Raw genomic sequence first — 13,196 nt, forward strand, 5'->3', positions numbered from 1 at the left:
CCCATTTTAAGTGCCACCAGCCACCACTGTAGGCTACCTACCCTTAGAACTAGACTGGGACCCGAGTTTGAGTCCAGGCCGCAGTTTAATCTCAATTTAATTGCTACATTATCATATTAAAATGTAATTTGTATGTTGTTGTATTGCAATAACATATTGAACTGTGCAACAAATGAATTGTGCGTCCATGAAAGTAGGGATCTACCCAGAAGCCCTATCTAAAGCAGATAGCTGTATCAGCAAGTGTAGTCTACCTTTATTTCCTCCACTTAAGCTTAACTATGATGAGGTGACTGGTGAGAAGATAGCGTTTTTTAAATATTATATGAGGGACCTTTTATTGTGAAGGCTGAAGGAATTTACCCAGAAGTGATACTCTGCGGTCCACTTACAGTTGCCAACATTACACAAAAATGATCTGGAATCAGATGTCCTACACCAGATTGCACAGTAAACCCGCGTGGATATGCAGAGTGCGAACTTTAATTAGGTAGCCTATTTGCACAATATATAAACCTTTGAATTATGCGATAAAATATCCCGCAGAGAACAATTATCTATCACCCGATTGAATGCCTGAGCGAATTCAGAGTGGGACCAGAGAAAGAGGGGAGTTTCTCATACACTTTTAGCCGGAGGACTGCGGCTGGAAAGAGGTAAATGGATTTTTGCAATAGGCGCAGTCAATGCGAAGGCCACTTCGCAGTACAGCGTTAAGAACGAAAAAAGAGCCCACCGTATCTCAAGTAGGATGGTGCCTATAGCTGCAAATGTAAAATTGCCTGTGGTATAGCCAATGCATTTTCATTCTCTCTAAGTTAATTCATCTATGTTATCTCTACCAAGATAAATATACACCCATATATAGTTTGGGTGGCCTCAAATATTAAGTTAGGGTTCTAAAAAAGTCTGATCACATGAAAAATATTGCCAGATGGGATTAGGGGAATTTTCCCTAATTGAATAGCCTATGGATGTAGTAGGTGATGTGACCTAAACAAATCTCTGGACTATCTGGACTGGTTGCAGAATACCTTGCCACTTTGAATGTCAATGGAATTTGTATGTGCGGTCACTACTGTAACTCGCTTCAACAGGTCAACAGGACCTGAAAATTATTTCAAATATATATTTATTTTATTTATTTATTTTATATTTATATATATATATATATATATTAAACATTGGTGAGCAATTACATTTTTTATACATGTATCCAGCAACTAGCAATCTTGTGTAATGCTCCAGCCCATGTGAAAGTTCTGTGTGACACAAGGGGTTGGATTCGATCAAACCTGTCATCATGTTCATGTACTAGGCTTTGTTTAAGATACAGTACTGTGCCATAACATTCATGCTCTCTCCAAAATCTGGAACCATCTATGTTGGAAAGAATCTACAGAGCCTTCACAAAGTATTCACACCCCTTGACTTGTCCACATTTTGTTGTTACAGCCTGAATTTAAAATGGCTTAAATTGAGATTGTGTGTCACTGGCCTATGCGCAATACCCCATAATGTCAGGGGAATTATGTTTTTAGACATTTTTTACAAATTAATGAAAAGCTGAAATGTCAGCAGTAAAAATGTGCTTAACAAGTCACATAGTAAGTTGCATAGACTCACTCTGTGTGCGATTTAATAGTGGTTGTCATGATTTTTGAATGATTACCTCACCTCTGTACCCCAGACATACAATTATCTGTAAGGACCCTCAGTCGAGCAGTGAATTTCAAACACAGATTCAACCACAAAGACCAGGGAGGTTTTCCCAATGCCTCACAAAGAGCACCTAATGGTAGAGGGGTAATAATTAAAAAGCAGACAGTAAATATCCCTTTGATCATGGTGAAGTTATTCATTAAACTTTGGATGGTGAATCAATGCACCCAGTCACTACAAAGATGCAGGGGTCCTTCCTAACTCAGTTTCTGGGGAGGAAGGAATCCATGAGGCCAAAAGTGACTTTAAAACAGTTACCGAGTTTAAGGGCTGTAATAGAAATCTTAGGATGTTTCAACAACATTGTAGTTACTCCACAATATTAACCTAAATGACAGAGTGGAAAAAAGGAAGCCTGTACAGTCGTGGCCAAAAGTTTTGAAAATTACACAAATATTATTTTTCACAAAGTCTGCTGCCTCAGTTTGTATGATGGCAATTTGCACATACTCCAGAATGTTATGAAGAGTGATCAGATGAAATTGCAATTAATTGCAAAGTCCCTCTTTGCCATGCAAATGAACTGAATCCGCAAAAAACATTTCCACTGCGTGTCAGCCCTGCCACAAAAGGACCAGCTGACATCATGTGTGAGTGTTGACGAGGACAAGGCTGGAGATCACTCTGTCATGCTGATTGAGTTTGAATAACAGACTGGAAGCTTCAAAAGGAGGGTGGTGCTTGGAATCATTGTTATTCCTCTGTCAAACATGGTTACCTGCAAGGAAACACGTGCCGTCATCATTGCTTTGCACAAAAAGGGCTTCACAGGCAAGGATATTGCTGCCAGTAAGATTGCACCTAAATCAACCATTTACCGGATCATCAAGAACTTCAAGGAGAGCAGTTCAATTGTTGTGAAGAAGGCTTCAGGGCGCCCAAGAAAGTCCAGCAAGCGCCAGGACCGTCTCCTAAAGTTGATTCAGCTGCGGGATCGGGGCACCACCAGTACAGAGCTTGCTCAGGAATGGCAGCAGGCAGGTGTGAGTGCATCTGCACGCACAGTGAGGAAAAGACTTTTGGAGGATGGCCTGGTGTCAAGAAGGGCAGCAAAGAAGCCAGTTCTCTCCAGGAAAAACATCAGGGACAGACTGATGTTCTGCAAAAGGTACAGGGATTGGACTGCTGAGGACTGGGGTAAAGTCATTTTCTCTGATGAATCCCCTTTCCGATTGTTTGGGGCATAACTTGTGGTCAATCCTCAAGAGACGGGTGGACAAAACCCCCGACAAATTCTGACAAACTCCAAGCATTGATTATGCAAGAATGGGCTGCCATCAGGCTGCCATGTGGCCCAGAAGTTAATTGACAACATGCCAGGGTGAATTGCAGAAGTCTTGAAAAAGAAGGGTCAACACTGCAAATATTGACTCTTTGCATCAACTTCATGTAATTATCAATAAAAGCCTTTGACACTTATGAAATGCTTATCATTATACTTCAGTATTCCATAGTAACTAACATCTGACAAAAATATCTAATGACACTGAGGCAGCAGACTTTGAAAATTCATATTTTTGTCATTCTCAAAAATTTGTCCACGACTGTACAGAATACAAATATTCCAAAACATGCATACTGTTTGCAATAAGGCACTAAAGTAAAACTTTGAAAAATGTGGCAAAGAAATTAACTTTATGTCCTGAATAGAAATTGTTATGTTTGGGGCAAAACAACACATCAGGGAGTACCACTCTTCATATTGTCAAGCATGGTGTTGGCTGCATCATGTTATGGGTATGCTTGTCATCGGCAAGGATTAGGGAGTATTTTAGGATACAAAAATAAATAACGGAATAGAGCTAAGCTCAGGCAAAATTCTAGAGGGAAAACCTGGTTCCATCTGCTTTTCAACAGACACTGGGAGACACATTCACCTATCAGCAAGACAACAACCTAAAAAACAAGGCCAAATATACACTGGTTGTTTACTAAGATGACATTGAATGTTCCTGAGTGGCCTAGTTACAGATTTGACATAAATGTGCTTAAAAATCTATGGCAAGACTTGAAAATTGCTGTCTAGCAATGATCAACAACCAACTTGACAGAACTTGAAGAATATTGTACAATCGAGGTGTGCAAAGATCTTAGAGAAAGACTCAACTGTAATTGCTGCCAAAGGTGATTTAAAAAAAAGTCTTGAATCTGGTGTGAATACTTATGTAAATGTTCTGTATTTCATTTTCAACACATTTGCAAAAATGTCTAAAAACATGTTTTCACTTTGTCATAATGGGGAATTGTGTGTAGATGGGTGAGAAAAACAACAACAATTTAATACATTCTTAGCTCGGTAACACAACAAAATGTGGAATAAGTCAAGGGGTATGAATATTTTCTGAAGCCCCTGTAGATGCCTTTCTTTCATTGACCCCTAATATTCTGAACCTATTTTATAGATATTCTATTGAGTCTGTCGAAAAAAATTCTCACTAAAAGTTACACCGTATTTAAATGGATGGGTTAAGATAAAACCTATTGAATGAAAAATCCACGAGAAAATCTGTGTGCTAGCAAGTGGGAGGATTTTCAGCGGTTCAATTACATTTATTTAGAGCGTGCAAGGGAACCACGCCAGCAAAGCCCGTTATGCACCTTCATAAGGTAAGTCTGAATACCAACTACTAAGAAGTGCATATGAAAGGTGTGCGTAAGAAAGGCATCATTTCCTAAGTTGCAATCGTGCCCTTAGAGACTTACTCAGAAAGACTCATAGCTGTAATTGCTGTCAAAGGTGATTCTAACGTGTATTGACTCAGGGGTGTGAATACTTCTGTAAACGAGATATTCCTGTATTTCATTGTCAATGAATTTGCAAACATTTCTAAAAACATGTTTTCACTTTGTCATCATGGAGTATTGTATGTCCATTTTGAATTCAGGCTGTATCACTTAAAATTGTGGAATAGTTCAAAGGGTATGAATAATTCTGAAGGCATTTTACCTGCAATATTTCACCATTTACCTATTTTATGTGACAGTGGTGATTTATCATATTTTTTTCAGGCCAAAGCATAAATTCTGCTTGTTTGTATTGAACCTTCTGTCTCATTTCTTTGTTTGATATGGCAGTTCTGTTTTCTGCTGACTGTTTGTCTAACAAGTTGGAGTCTGAGTCGCTATTGAGCTTCTTGCCAAGGACATTTAGAGTAGCACTTTATTTCATGGTACATAAGTTACCAGGTATTTACTGAAAAGTTACAGGGTACAATGGTAATCACACAATGCAATAACCAATTCATTGTTTATTTCTTTGGGATTCATTTGAATATACACACCGGTAATTTCCTATTAAAGCAATGGAAATAATAGGCTTATCGTAAAGTAAAGAACCACTGAAAGTGGAACTACAAGTTGTAAAAGGGACAACAGTTTCAGAAAAAGCAAACACTCACATATTTTCAGATTGTGGCTGTGTGCTCTTATGATTTAAAACAGTCCAATATATTTTGGTTTTGTTATTTTGCCCTTCACGAGTGAACAACCAGCTACTGGATGATTTACATGGTATGACAATGTGCAATCAAACACAGACAACCCACTGAAGTCAAGCAGACTACTGTAAGTGCCAACACGTGTTTGTCGTGTCACTGACAAACTTCCATGCACTTTTCTGCACCGATCTCCTCACATCAGTACAACGGTCCATGTATGGGGCTGTGTTAGACGTGAATTTACATTGTATAATGGTTCAAAGCTCTTTCAGGGTTGATACTAATCTGTGAGGTAAAGGACTGTGAGACTGTAGTCATGCTTGTAGCACAGCCGGCAAACAACATAAACACAGGTTTTATGGAATCCCTGTTAATGGTGACATACCTGATGAGTGTCATCACAGGAAATGAGGCATTGTTGGAGTTATACGGGTGGATTTGCTTGCCAATAAAATGCTGGGAAGAGGTGAACAGAGGCATACAGTATAACTGGAATTAAACAACACTAGAAAACTGTCCTTTGCTAAACCTAAAAGAGCAGACCAGTTTTGGGGATTAAGTACTTTTTATAGTGTGTGTTTTAAATCAAACACATTTAAATAGTCAGAGGGTCCAACATCTTTGAGGGGTTACCAGGGTTGTACAGTGGGTGGGGCAGAAACAGTTGTTTTCAGTCAGCTTCAGACATCAAGAGAGACCCCCAGGATTGGACTATTACTCCCCCGCACTGTAGGCCTCCTCTTCCCCCTGTGGGGAGACTGAGCATGTTTCTCCAGAGTCGTGGATCTTATTTCATTGCTAGAGTATATACACTGGGCTGTAATTACAGGTACCAGGACCCACATTTGGAATTACAGTTCATCCTTAAAATAAACCAAAGAAATGAGGACTACTTTTTAACAACATACATGGAAAATGTGACAAAAACACATTTACTTGAAGTACAGTGCAGATGCAAAGTTTGGTAACAGAATGACTGTCTGTGCTGTCATTCTGTTACCAAACATGGCATCTGCACTGTTCTTCAAGTAAATGTGTTTTTGTAAAATTTTCAGTGGAAATTGTTAAAAGTAGTCCTTGTGCATAGAAGTGTGTGTTTTGTTTAACTTTGCAGTCATTTCTTTTTGTTTGGCATACATTTTAAAGTGAAAATTGCACATGGGCTAAAACTCCCATCTGTCGAGCATACCTGGGGGAGTGTTGGAAGGTTGCACATGTTTAGGGCTCATTGTTTTTGGATGAAACTTTTTTTTTTTAATGTAAAACAAATGGTACACACTCCATATAGCAACTAATTATTAGCTGAGCTAGTTATTATTTCAACTAGTGTGTCTTGAGGGTCTACACACCAAATCTTAATTAGTCTGTGAAAGGCCAAGGTGGAAAACCCGGTATATACTGTGGTCCTCTAGCCGGACAGGAGTTGTGTACCCCTGCCTCTCACCCATGTATGGAATCTCTGATCTAGATGCTGTTATAGAGTAGCACAAATTGCTAGCCTACTTGAACTCCCTCATTAAATCCTCCTCATACAGTAAGCTCACAATAGTGGCCGAGGACAGTGTTTCCCAAACTTGGTCCTGGAGCCCCCTGGGTGGAGCCCCCTGGGCTAGCTTAGTTAGCGGTGCGCGCTAAATAGCGTTTCAATCGGTGACATCACTTGCTCTGAGACCTTGAAGTAGTAATTCCCCTTGCTCTGCAAGGGCCGTGGCTTTTGTGGAGCGATAGGTAACGATGCTTTGTGGGTGACTGTTGTTGATGTGTGCAGAGGGTCCCTGGTTCGCACCCGGGTATGGGCGAGGGGACAGTCTAAAGTTATACTGTTACAGGTGCACGTTTTGTTTTTTGACCTAGCACTACATAGCTGATTCAAATTGTTAGCCTAGATTCACAAGTATCTGTAAGGTCCCTCAGTCATGCAGTGAATTTCAAACACAGATTCAACCACAACGACCAGGGAGGTTTTCCGATGGCTCGCAAAAATGTTGAATGCGTGCCACAGGGATGGTGGCCTGTGTTGACTCCAATGCTTCCCACCGTTGTGTCAAGTTGGCTGGAAGTCCAATGGGTGGTGGACTATTCTAGATACACACAGGAAACTGTTGCGTGTGAAAATGAAAACCCCAGCTGCGTTGCAGTTCTTGACACACTCAAACCGGTGCGCCTTACCCATTCAGCCTCTGAATGGCACACATACACAATCCATGTCTCAATTGCCTCAAAGCTTAAAAATCCTTCGTTAACCTTTCTCCTCCTTCATCTACATGGATTGAAGTGGAAAATCTCACTGGTCATCCCCAAAGCCAACACCTCATTTGGCCACCTTTCCTTCCAGTTCTCAGCTGCCAATGACTGGAATGAATTGCAAAAATTGCTGAAGCTGGAGACTTCTATTTCCCTCACTAACTTTAAACATCAGCTATCTGAGAAGCTAACTGATCCCTGCAGCTGTACATAGTCCATCTGTAAATAGTCCATCCAATCTACCTACCTCATCCCCATATTGTTTTTATTTACGTTTCTGCTCTTTTGCACACCAGCATTTCTACTTGCACATCATCATCTGCACATCTATCAGTCCAGTGTTAATTTGCTCAATTGTAATTACTTCGCTACTATGGCCTTACCACCTCACACTATTTGCACACACTGTATATAGACTTTCTTTTTTTATATTGTGTTATTGACTGTACGCTTGTTTATTCCATGTGTAACTCTGTGTTGTTGTTTATGTCGCACTGCTTTGCTTTATCTTGGCCAGGTAGCAGATGTAAATGAGAACTTGTTCTCAACCAGCCTACCTGGTTAAATAAAGGTGAAATAAAATATAAATACATTTAACAAGTGACATCTATAAGGGATCATAGCTTTCACCTGGATTCACCTGGTCAGTCTATGTAGTGGAAAGAGCAGATGTTCCTAATGTTTCGTACACTCCGTTAAATATTGAGCGCCTTGTTACACCAGTTACTGAAAGGACAATTGGGAACCCAGATGAACTTGTGAAAACACATGACAGATTGCACGCTGTGTCTTGTTTACTACTACTTGGCTTTCTCCGTCCCCTGTTTTCAACATAAGCTCCTCTTCTTACAGGGTTAACAGCTTATTGCTCTCCCCAAGCTGCTTACGTTCAACCTTTTGAGGCTCCACATTTTTTCACTAGGAGCGATGCAGTGGAAGATGATTAGGTGCGTCATCCTGAGTGATGGGATTTTATGCATGTGACCAACAGAGTGAGCTGATTTAGCCATGTGTCTTAGTTCACTATTCGTTAAGGTTGGCCTTAGAACTGGAAAAGGCGGCTGTGCATTTATTTTAAAAAAAAACGTTATGAACCAAGCATGTGGATTCAAAAATCTATTTTGTTTTTACGCTGGTTTTGCCATCAGTAGTGGAAGATATGGTTTTGATCATGTCTGCCGACTACAGTAGAACACCAGACTGTTGTATAACTACCCCTGGTCTGCTGAAATTGTGATTCAATAGAAGCTGTAGTCTTTCCCATCAATTACTCCTGTACCCCCCCCCCCCAATAGACCACTGTCCCTGATTGAGAACCATACCCGGCCAAAGCATGCAAACAGAAAACATAGAAATAAAGAAACTAGAATGCCTACCCAGGGTGTGACAGTCATGTGGAGCTCTACCATGTGTCTCTTCTTTATACACCACCCTTCCAAAGTACAATGTTCTAAGCATGTACTGAACCCTTTCAAAACAAAAGGCAAATCTTCCATTCTCAGGTAAAGTCAACTAGTTAATCTGGCCAAGCAAGACATAACAGTACCACCCTGTTAGTCCAACTACGCAACACTTGAGTGAGCTCATTCAAGCATCCCCTGGTCTTTCAAGAAAAGGCCTACTAGGGAAGGTCATTTTATTTTTGGAAACTCTTGAAGCCTATATAACAGAATTTATTTGAAAGTTAATATTTTCCAACGATAGATGAACAGCCAAGTGATAGAATTGTTCTTGGAGCAGCATTTGCTCAGTCATTTCCAGCTGAATGAGATCAGGAAATAGACTCTCGCTGTGCCCAGTGAGTCACCACAACGGCACAGTAATTATTGCTTCATTAATCTCACTGGGTGACTTTAAATTAACTTCTCTTAACTGAGTGTAAGGTTACCAATCTACTACTAATAATAACCTTCCCTGATTCTAACAAAACTGACAGCTCTCTGTGTGGCAAAGTGCATATTATTATTATTATTATTATTATCACATTGTATGCAGACTTATTTTTCTACTGTATTATTGACTGTATGTTTGTTTTACTCCATGTGTAACTCTGTGTCGTTGTATGTGTCGAACTGCTTTGCTTTATCTTGGCCAGGTCACAATTGTAAATGAGAACTTGTTCTCAACTTGCCTATCTGGTTAAGTAAAGGTGAAATAAAAAATACATATAAATAAATGTAAAAAAGGGGTTCTTCAAACGGTTCTCCTATGGGGACAGCCGAAGAATGCTTTTTGGTTCTAGATAGCACCTTTTTTCCCCTAAGAGTGTAGGCGTGAAATCAAATCCAAACTGGCTTCCCTTCACACTTTTTTTTTGGTGCACCAGGACCATTCATATTTGAGCTCACTCAGTTTAGCTCAACGCTGATTGACTATTATTTTATATATTTTTTCTATCAAGGGAGGCCAAATGCTTGCTGGCTTCCCTTGCATTCAATGCTATGGGCGGCAACAATGTCATACTATTTTTGACCACACCGCATCAGACAGATGGCCTACACATACACAGGCAGAGGGGCGCTGTTTCACTCGCTCAGATCCTTTCTCTGGTGAGATACTTTTTCTACAATTCACAAGAGGCTGAATGTATGAAACACAGAGAGACAAAATATATATTATTTTATGTTTTTTAATAGGTTCATTTTTGGGGGAATCCTGGCTTCCCTTGGCATCCATGAATACATGCCACTGTCCACAATACTAACTTAATTGACATTGAAAAGAAGGAAATATTCCAACACATGCATCCTGTTTGGAGAAAAGGCAGTAAATGAACACTGCAATTAACTTTATGTCCTGAATACAAAGTGTTATGTTTGGGGTAAATCCAATACAACACATTACTGAGTACCACTCTCCATATTTTCAAGCATAGTGGTGGCTGCATCATGTTATGGGTTGCTTGTAATCGTTAAGGACAAGGGAGTTTTTCAGGATAAAAAAATTGCAAATGTTGTACAATCCAGGTGTGCAATGCTCTTATAGACTTACTCAAAAAGATTCACTGCTGTAATCACTTCTAACGGTGATTCTAACATGTATTGATACTTGTGTAAATTTTATATTTCTTTATTTCATATTCAATACATTTGCAAATATTTCTGAAAACATGTTTTTACTTTGTCATTATAGGATACTGTGTTTTAGATGGGTGAGAGAAAAAATCTATTTAAACCATTTTCAATTCAGGCTGTAAGAACAAAATGTGGAATAAGTCAAGGGGAATGAATACTTTCTGAAGGCACCCATTGATCCCTGAAGAATCTAACTTAGAAGTGCCTCATGACCTTAGTTCAATTGTCCTGCCCCATCATAACCAAAGATATACACTTTTTTGCTCCAATGTAAATGTAAACGAACACTGTATAGCCTCAACATGGTTATTAAAACTATAATGTTTATATAATGGTTGGTCAGTCCTTGCATCCATAACCCTACGAATTTGAGAGTGGTTACATTTGTCCAGGCCCATCCCTCAGCTTTTTACCAAAACCGAGGCGGTGTGAAACTTAATTGTTTCAACTGCGGATTCTAGCTTTAAGAGGGCTCTGTTCGGCCCCTTACAAAAAATATCCACTGGGGGATAAGACTCACACCAAGACCCCACCAAGCCAGCCCAGAAAATGTGGCTTCTGTTTTTATTGTCCGTTGCTGGGGCTGTGTTTTTGTCTATGATTCTTCAAGTGTGTGTGTGTGTGTGTGTGTGTGTAACTGTGACGGTCATCAATTGCTGACATGGAGTAAAAATGCTGAATGATGTCATTATGTTCAATGTCATCCGCTGCACCACTTTTCCTCTCCTTGTATTGTTAAAAAATAAACAAAACCTGCACAAAGGAACTCTCTTACATCTAGCTTTGATAAAGAGAGTTTATGCTTATCCACAGTCTAGTCTACTCCACTCTGACCATATTGTAGAAAATATGTGAAGTGACAGAAAAACATGGATTATTTCCTAATTGCCAGTGAATGTTTGTTCTTTCCCAGGGCTGAGCCAACCAATCCGGTCAGCGTTGTTGGGGCCTTACAAATCCAGGGGCTAGTTGCCATGGCAAGATATTGTTTGCATCCAGTCATGCCAGCGCTGCCAATGTGGGCGGTCCCCTCGTCAGCATGCTTCTTTGTTTGTGTACCACTTGTTAGAACAACCCCCCTCGTCTGTGAACACATCCTTGGACCCTTTAAAGTTCTCTCCATTGTGCATTGGTCTATCACTCAGGTTCATCTTTGGTTTTACCAGTGTAAAATCTGGAATAATATCTGTTTATTTTGTCAACTGTACTTTTAATGGATTAGTATAGTATTTGGATATCCTATTTACTAAAGAAATAACTCAACTTAATAACAGGCAACATTATGATATCAAAGAACAATTTATTGTGGCTCAACCACAGCCACTTCTATTCTCACATTTTCTCTCCTGTGAAGCTGTGCAAAACTGCCGACCTTTCACTCTTCTGGGATCTTACTGTGTAGTAGAGTCCTTCCCCTCCCCCCATCTTCAAGGCATGGAGAGAATGTAGGTTGAATGGAGGGCCAGGCTAAAGGGAACCCTAAGTTTAGCTCCAGGTTTTCAGTGGAGGCCAGGCCAGACGGCCACCCTTCCTGGGTAAACTGTAGATACTGTAGCCCCTCAGCTGTCAGGGAAAGCAGGCTTCAGCCATGTGCTCTGACCCTGAGCAGGGAACCACAAAAGACCAAGGAGACCTGCCATATTTAGGTCATCGTGCTTCACAATCTCTTGCCCTTTAGACTGGCGCCATGATTTAGTTATAGTCAAGGTAGGTCTGTACTGAAGAAAAGCCCAGATTTCCCACTCCTGACTGAAAGTGAATTTGGTACCACCAGAATTGAGGTATTAATTAAGGTAAACACGCTATCAAATGTTTTATGCATGCAGCTATACTAATTTGTCTGTGTAGCATTCAAACACTGTAAGTAGGCTAAATGACGCTCAAGGGCTCAAGTTTCTCCACTGCCAATTCTGAGGCTGTGCTTGCATCTGGTTGCCTAATACCCAGTACTAAGTGAAAGTCTTACGATGGAGGTGCAGCACTTCAGCACAAATATTCTCATAGATGTGTCCATACCATGTCCTCTTGGTAATTAGGAACACACAATATTGTGTGTATGTGGTCTTTGTTAGTTCAACTCGGGTCAGAACTATGATTGAGTGTCAATTGGCATTAAGACAGTAACAGTAGGACTGTCTTTGATTAAATATGGCAGGTCTCCTTGGTCCTTGGTCTTTTGTGGTTCCCTGCTCAGGGTCAGAGCACATGGCTGAAGCCTGCTTTCCCTGACAGCTGAGGGGCTACAGTATCTACAGTATCTACCTTTTGATTTGATTTGATTTTCTGAGTCGAATGACATTTATACATGATCCACCAAAGAACCATGACTATTGATATTCACTCCAAACAAATACTTTGACATTGAAGAAATAACTTTGATCTAAGTGCTAATTCATACATTTTCTAGTGCCTGTGTGTACGGGTGCTGATGATGTCAGATGTGAGTGTGAGCCTTACAGGATGAGATAACATAGGCAAAATTGCCAAAGGAGACCAACATTTGCAACCAGAGAGGGCCACAGGACCGAGTTTGAGAAACTCTGTATCTAATTTCTTTGTCATATTCCTCTCCCATTACTGCTACAGTCAATATTGGCAGCCAGCCAATCCCATAGAATCAGAGCATAAAAATATAGATATATATACAGCATCAGTCAAAAGTTTGGACACATACTCATTTAAGGGTTTATTTGTACTATTTTTTACATTGTAGAATAAT

General features: G+C 40.1%; 1 protein-coding gene across 1 annotated transcript in view; it reads left to right on the forward strand.

Annotated features, from left to right (window-relative positions):
- Nucleotides 1-425: 425 nt before the first annotated feature.
- Nucleotides 426-13,196, forward strand: part of LOC135515751 (ras association domain-containing protein 8-like) — a 32,297-nt gene continuing 19,526 nt past the window's right edge. Inside the window, exon 1 of the mRNA XM_064939460.1 lies at nucleotides 426-656. The gene's annotated coding sequence lies outside the window, so the exon portion shown is untranslated. The remainder of the gene's footprint in view (nucleotides 657-13,196) is intronic.

This window comes from Oncorhynchus masou, chromosome 27, assembly GCF_036934945.1.
Source record: "Oncorhynchus masou masou isolate Uvic2021 chromosome 27, UVic_Omas_1.1, whole genome shotgun sequence".
Lineage (NCBI taxonomy): Eukaryota > Metazoa > Chordata > Actinopteri > Salmoniformes > Salmonidae > Oncorhynchus > Oncorhynchus masou.